The sequence below is a fragment of the Callorhinus ursinus genome, unplaced genomic scaffold, assembly GCF_003265705.2.
Source record: "Callorhinus ursinus isolate GAN/ISIS: 27379988/994484 unplaced genomic scaffold, GSC_fseal_2.0 scaffold32, whole genome shotgun sequence".
Taxonomy (NCBI): domain Eukaryota; kingdom Metazoa; phylum Chordata; class Mammalia; order Carnivora; family Otariidae; genus Callorhinus; species Callorhinus ursinus.
The window spans coordinates 16469535-16477008 of NW_027397094.1; the positions used below are offsets into that span (position 1 = coordinate 16469535).

The 7474-nt window shown below is 47.1% G+C and overlaps 1 protein-coding gene across 1 annotated transcript in view; it reads left to right on the forward strand.

Annotated features, from left to right (window-relative positions):
* The window catches only part of FSAF1 (40S small subunit processome assembly factor 1), a 14802-nt gene that overhangs the window by 3432 nt on the left and 3896 nt on the right, over positions 1–7474 (forward strand). The gene's annotated exons all lie outside the window — the stretch shown is intronic.

A 7474-nucleotide genomic window follows, 5' to 3' on the forward strand; every position in this document is an offset into this window, starting at 1 on the left:
TGTACTCTCTCTCTCTCTCTCTCTCTCATTCTCACTCTCTCAAAATAAATAAATCCTTAAAAAAAATAAAAAAATAAAAGCACTCACAGGACTCAACACTCAGCATGTAGTCACCATCGTGGTTACAAATTACTACAGCAAAAGGATACAGAGTAAAACCAGTGAAGGGAAAGGGTGCAATGGGGCGAGGTCCGGAGGAAACCAGGTGTAAGTGTCTAGGTGTCCCCTCCCAGTGGAGTTGCATGGGTTGCGTTTCATTTCCCCAGCAGTGACGTGTAACGGCATGTGGGAAGTATTGCCAACCAGGGAATTTCACCCCAGCCTGGGTGTCCAGGGATTTTATTGAAGATCACCATAATCTTCACCATAAATCACATTTTTAGTATAAATAATCTGGGCAGACTTGGTGTGGCTTGGCTCAAGGCCTTGGGTATGCAAAAGCACTCTTACCAGTCAGCTCCCAGGAACCAGCCAAGGGCCAATTCTGAAAACAAGACTTCCTTAGGAATGTGCAGAGTTTGAGCAACGCAAGCCTGCTGAGTGGACCCTTTCATGCTGATAAGCCTTCTGCTTTATGGTGCTCAGAAAAGTCAGCTATTCAACAACTATTTTTGGCTGCAAGGCACCGGGATACAGCATTGAACAAAAGAGACAAAACTGCTTTTTCTCAAGGAACTTACGTTCTGATGGAAAGCAGTTGGATTTCACTGAACGGTAATCTCTCCCAGACTTCATTTGTAAGGCTCACTCAAAATTCAGTCCAGGAGAGAGGTGTAGTTGCTTATCCACCTTTTCCCACAAGGATATTATGGTTTTGTCAAATTCATTGCAAAAATCCAGATACTCTGTTTCTGTTGCATTCCTCACGTCCTGTAAACTTTCATCTGTCATCAAAGGAAAAGGGGATTTATTAGTTTCCTCAGGGGCTGCTGGGCAGAAATTTGTTCTCTCACAGTTCTGGAGGCCAGAAAGGCAAAAATCAAGGTGTTGGCTGGGCACACTCTCCTCCAAAAGGGAGTCCTTCCTTTCTTCTTCCAGCTTCTGGTGACTCTGAGCATTCCTTGACTTGTGGCTGCATCACCCTCCACTCTGCCTCCATCTGCACAGGGCCCTCTCTGTCCGAGTCTCAAATCTCCCTCTGCCTTTCTCGTAGCCAATGACAGTTGTCATTGGGTTTAGGGCCCACCCGAAATCTAGGATGGGTCTCATCATGAGGTCCTTAATTTAATTACACTACAAAGCCCCTTTTTCCAAATAAGATCCATTCATTGATTCTGGGTATTAGAACATGGATGTGTCTTTTTTTGGAGACCACAGTTCAACCCACTTCAAAGACAGTCGGGCTTGTCTCGTTCTTGGTGAACGCGTATGAGCATGTCCTGGCATCCAGCGCTTACCACGTCTTTTTTATGGTTTAAAAAAACCAGCTGTGTCATCTTTCCTAGCATTGAGGTAGCTCTTCATGTCATGCTCACCCCCGTGTCTTCCTCGAAGACTAATAGCGCTTTTTGTAATCATCTACCTTTATTTTAGGATTCTAGGTCAGTTTCCAACTCATACTCTAAATATTGGGGCACCGGGAGCTCTTACAGGCAGGCCAGGAAGCGGATTTCCTTGGCCCTTCAGCTGGCCAGAGTCCCCACGCTGGCTAGCCAGGGAAGCTTACAGTGGTCAGTATTACCACAGCGAAACCTCGTGCACCTTACAAATACTAGTATCTTCTGTGTGTGCCCTGCAGTGAAAAGGGTTGGACACTGCTTTGCATTATATATAATTCTGCGTTTGGAGAAGCTGACTAACAAAGCATGTGAGTACGCTCCCTCATTTCCTCAGGTGTCTTGGTCTTCTGTTTCCTCTTACACTCGTTGGGTTCTTTCTAGAATGGAAAGTTTTCTAATAGGACAAAAACGTTGGCATTGAATGAGTGCATTTCTCTGTCTCTTACTAATAGAGCATCTGCTGCCGGCTGTTGGATTCTTTTTCTTCCTGTTCCGTTTGATCCCTTTTTCATTGTAGTTGGCTTTTCTTGGGAACCTCAGCTCACCCGACATTTTGGATTTTGTGACCTTTATGAAATTTTTCAGTTGTGTTTGGCGTTCTGCCCTTTCCTCCTTTTTAAAATGTATCCTTTGAACACATGAATGTGTCTGGCTAAGGAGACAGAAAATGAACACAGTCAAAACACAAACGCCTGTAAAAAGACTTGAGGATGTCGATATTGCAACGTGTAAACAAATAGAAATGAATAGAACGTTAGTTATTAACGGCATATCCTGGGTAAAGGGAATGCCAGCTAAGGAATAGTCAGTCAGCTGGGAGTAATTAGGTTACGTGACGCTATGCCAAGAGTTTGTATAACGTGGTAAATGATAGTTGTGGCCCCTCTTCTCTGGAAGCTTATGGGTCATCGTGGGACAGTTTAGACAGACATGGAATCAGCCCAAATGTCTAATATAATGATAGCCTGCACGGAGTCAGCTGGTTGTCTTTGGAGAATACTTGAGAGGTACTGACAAGTTGGACAACCCAGCTGGCCCTGCCTGAACCCAGGAAGTGACTTTCTTTCCCTAGAACATAGACCTGTGACGTATATACTGTGATTAAACAGCATTGTGTATTGAAACAGGTGTTCATGGTGTGCTATGGTGATTTATAATAAATACATATATATTTGGTCTTTGTCCCCGAATTTTGGCGCAGAACTCCGATAACCCCTGTAATTCCCTAAGTGATGTAAAGGTGTCCTTTGTAGTGAGGGACTTGGAGAAGCTATAAAGGTGGGAGCAGGTTGCCCAGAGAATCAGCCGCCTGAATAGAGGTTTAGAAATTTCAGTCCCATCTCCCTGATCTCTGGGGAGGAGTAATGGGCCGGAGGTTGAATTAACTGCCTGGGGCCAGTGATTTTATCTGTCATACTTATGTAATGAAGCCTCTGTAGAAACCCAGAGGGCTTGGAAAGCTGAGTTGGTGACCGTGTGGAGGTGCTTGGAGAGTGACATGTTCAGAGAGGACATGGAAGTGCCTCGTCCTGTCTCACATACCTTACCCTATGCATCCCCCTATCTGCCTGTTCCTAAGTTACATCCTTTTGATAATCAGCCAGTGATCTGGTAAGTTAGATGGCTTTCTTGAGTTCTGTGAGCCACTCTAGCAAACTAATCGAAGCCGAAGAGGGGGTTCGGGGAACTGCTAGTCTGTAGGTGGTTAGAAGCACGCACAGGTGACAACGTGGGCTTGCAGCTGGTGAATGAAGTGGGTGGCAGTCTTGTAGGACTGAGCCCTTAACCTGTGCAATCTGATGCCATCTCCAGGTAGAGAGCGTCACAATTGAATTGAACTGTAGCTGGTGTGGGAGCATTGCTTGTTGGCTGTGTGGGAAAACCCTCCCCCGACATCACCCCATTTAGTGGATTAATCAGGGAACGTGGCCATCATTTATATAACATTTTACCCATTCCAACTGTCTAACCTACCAATGAACTTCCTAATCCTATCCCTTTTATAAAGCAGTGACTATAGAAGTAGTTTGACAGGAAATAGTAGGTAACAGATCATTTATGCACTTACTCATTTATTCCACAAATAATTGGGTGCCTGCTATTCGCCAGACCCTGGAGATCCAACAGCGAACAAGATACAGTCTTCTGCCCTCATGGAGTATACAGTCTACTGCTGGAGTCAGACAGATCCCAAGTAAATTAATAATGTGATTAAAAAGTTTTAAAGAGCGCCTGGGTGGTTCAGTTGGTTTAGCGTCTGCCTTCGGCTCAGGTCATGATCTCAGGGTCTTGGGCTCGAGCCCCACACCGGGCTCCCTGCTCAGCGGGGAGCCCCTCATGCTGGCACTCTCTCTCTCTCTCTCGCTCTCTCTCTCAAATAAACTCTTTTTAAAAAGTTGTAAACCCTCTGAGGGAAAGAAGTAGGGTCTTGAGAGTAAGAGGCAGAACGTTCTTTTGGTAGAGTGGGCAGGCAGTCTCAGGAGGCGGTGACACGAGGCTCTGCCAAAGCTGACCAGTGAAGGAAGCCGGGAGGGTAATGTCCTGGGTGTGAGAAGGCTGGAGGGGCTCTGGAAGCTGGAAACCTGGTGGAATTGGACAGAGGCGAGAAGCAGATGAGCTGTGGTGCACGGTCAGGCCAAGGCCAGCCGTTGCCAGGTCTTGCAGGCAATGGTCAGGCCTTTGAAATTTAGTTTAAAGTACATGGAGAGCCCCCAGAGAGTTTTAAGGGCATGAGGTGATGTGACTTACTCGGGCCCCTGCATAGTAAATAGATTAGAGGTGAGCAATGGCAAGAGGGCTGCGGGGCTTGAGTTAGGAGTTTATTGCAGTGGTCCTGGGTCAGGTTGGGGTGACCTGGACTTGGGATTGGAGGAATGAGTGGGTGAACTGCTCTTTAATGAGTGCAAGGCTGCCTATGACGAAGAATAAAAGCACCAGGTGTGGCTGAACATGATCCAAGTGTTGCTTGGCTGGTGTGTCTTATCAGTATTTTCTCCACCTTTAGCATCATCTGTGTCCTGAACCCTAGCCTCCTATGTGGCCTCCATAGAAAAGAGATAAGAAGACATAATAGTAATAATAGAACAGTGGACTCTAGATCCGAAGGGGCTCTTGGCTTCTGCGGCCTGGACACAGGTATGTGCAGACTAGCAAATCACTATAATACCTAAGATTTACGGGTGCTTGCTACATACCACAGGCGATTACTTTGTTCACTAGTTCATTAATTATCTCACTGAATCCTCACAATTCATGTGCCCTGTCTTCATTTGACAGAAGAAATTGCTGCCTAGAGAGGTTAAGATACTTGCCTATGTTTAAACAGTCAGCCGCCCCCTATCTGCGGTTGCAGAACCCCAGAGCTTTGGAAAGCACAGTTTTGTTTCGAAGCTTGGTGCAGATTTGTTTGGCAGCAAAACCTCATCTGAACTCATATGAGGCTTAGGAGTTATTTTTGTCTGTTCCATTTGGCATGAAGATTCATAGATATTGTGGCAGAAATATGAATGTACTTAATTACGGGTTACTGTCTTGGCCCCCACTGGAAGTGGTATATTGTATTTAGCATATTCACAGTATTACCTTTCTAAAATGTCAAAGCCTCTGAATTTTCTAAGGATTCCACAGAAAGGATTGCGGATGTGAAGTAAGAACCAGAGTTCAGGTTCGTACCCCCAGGCTTTCTGGCTTGAAAGCTGCTCCACCAGAGAGAGAGAGGGAGAGAGAGAGCAGATTAGGTTAGGCTTGTCATCCTTTGAGTAACACAAGCGCACGGACCCAGAATCTTCACTAGGTGTTACTGCCGCAGGTTCTTATGCCCTCATAATCTCTGCAATATCTAGTCACTCCCTAGGGCGCAACCCTGAAGTCCCCCACACTCCAGGGCACCCTTTACCTTTGTTCCACACCCCTGTTCTTTAGCAAATACAGTGCTGGTTAACAAGAGAGTGTTTATTTACCCAGCGACTCTCATTGGACAGAGGTTGGACAGTAACTAGTAGAATAAAAGAATCTAACCAGTGCAGCAGAAAATAGCCGTGGTCAGCAGGTCAGCCCGTGGACGCGTTCACTGAGCCTGGGGGACTGCCGACCTTTATCAGCTGCACCCCCAAACTCTTCCTTCCTTTGTTTTATAGCTTGCTTCTTCTTCAGAGCCTAACACACAGGTTCTCAAAATCCGCAAACATTTCTCTTTACTGTGTGTGGGACAGTAAAGCTTTACTGTTCAGGATAGATTAGGCTGTGGTTTGGTAACGTAGTCCCTACATTTCAGTGGTTTGAAGGCAAAAGTTATTTATTTTTACATGACCATCAGGCTTGGCAAGGACAGTGTGTGCTGCTCCACAGCGTGCTCATGTAGGGACCCAGGATAATAGGGGCTCCACTGTCTGGAAGGCTCTTCATTGCTTTGGTGAAGAAGGGGAGTCGATGAATGGCTCTTAGAGGTTCCTTGTGGAAGGGGCATACTTCCCCTCTGCTCACATTGCTTTGACCAAAGAAAGTCACGTAGCCCCTATCTAACCTCAGGTAGGCAGCGAAGCCTAGAAGCAGGGGAGGACCAGTGTTGCCTGCAGGTAAGCCTGTTGCAGTGAGCACCAGGGGAAAGCAGACAGGGAGAACCACTGATGGTCTCTAAATCAGGCAATATGTGATGAATACTGGACTGAAAGGTCTTTAAAGCTGTGAATAGAAGTTAGATATTGGTGGGGTCATGCGTATGGACTCAGCATCACAAAATAGTGAGCTAAGAATTATTTTCCAAATGTTTGCTCTTTTTTTTTTTTTTAAGAATGTATTTATTTGACAGAGAAAGACACAGCAAGAGAGGGAACACAAGCAGGGGGAATGGGAGAGGGAGAAGCAGACTCCCTGCTGAGCAGGGAGCCGGATGTGGGGCTCAATCCCAGGACCCCGGGATCATGACCCTAGCCGAAGGCAGACGCTCAACGACTGAGCCACCCAGGTGCCCCCAAATGTTTGCTTTTATGATAAACAAGGATCCAGAATCCAGACCTTTTCTCAAACACATCAAGAGCTGCAAAGCTGAGCTATTTCTGGTGAAACGTTAACGGAGGGCATGGGAAGGGCAAGGTACATACGTCCTGCCAGACCTGCCACCCAGGACCGCCCGGCCCCCTGGCCCAGGTGTCCCCACAGCCAGGATGAGCTGAGGCCTGCATGCAGGGACGGGGTTATTCTGTGGGGCTGGCGTTCGGGAAAGCAGGGACATTAGAGGCCGTGCCCCTCTCCTCTGTGGGCCACTTTCACCCCATGGTACCATGGCTGTACAGCTCCCATTGGGAGAAGGCGAGACCAGGAGACCTGTAGAGTGCTGGGACTACCGCGCTTCTCAGCATGGTGTAGGGCAGGGCACTGGGCTGTCCCCACACAGCGCCCCCTGCTGAGCAGGATGGGCGGGAGGTGCTACCCTGGCGAGCCGCCGGCTGGCCATCTCTCCACCGTTGTCCTGCGGGGGAGAAGGGTGCCTTCTCTAGCGACTTCACAGCTTGTAGGGCCTGCTTCCTGCTGCTTCAGATTTGGTGGCTGGGGTTGAGTAGTGACCGCTGCTGTTAGCCAGAAGTGACAGTACATTTCTTTAAAATCTCAAGCTACTGGTCAGTTCTGTGGGCCGGTAACCATAGCTAGTGGCTGTGTCGCCGTAAAGAGTCACACGCTTTGAAGGCATTTGCAGCATCATTATTTTCTATTGGGAATTATAAACCAAATCTCAATTTCTAGAAGTGTGATGTTCCTGAAAGAAATATTTAGTTAAGAGAGTTTTATTAGCCATTATTTTAATGGCTGAATGGGAAGAAAAAGGGAGAGAAAGAGTTATTTAAATATAATGCTTAGGGGCGCCTGGGTGGCTCAGTCAGTTAAGTGTCCGACTCTTGATGTCGGCTCAGGTCATGATCTCAGGGTCATGATTCCCTCTCTCTCTCTCTCTCTCTCCCTCTCTCTCTCCCTCTCTCTCT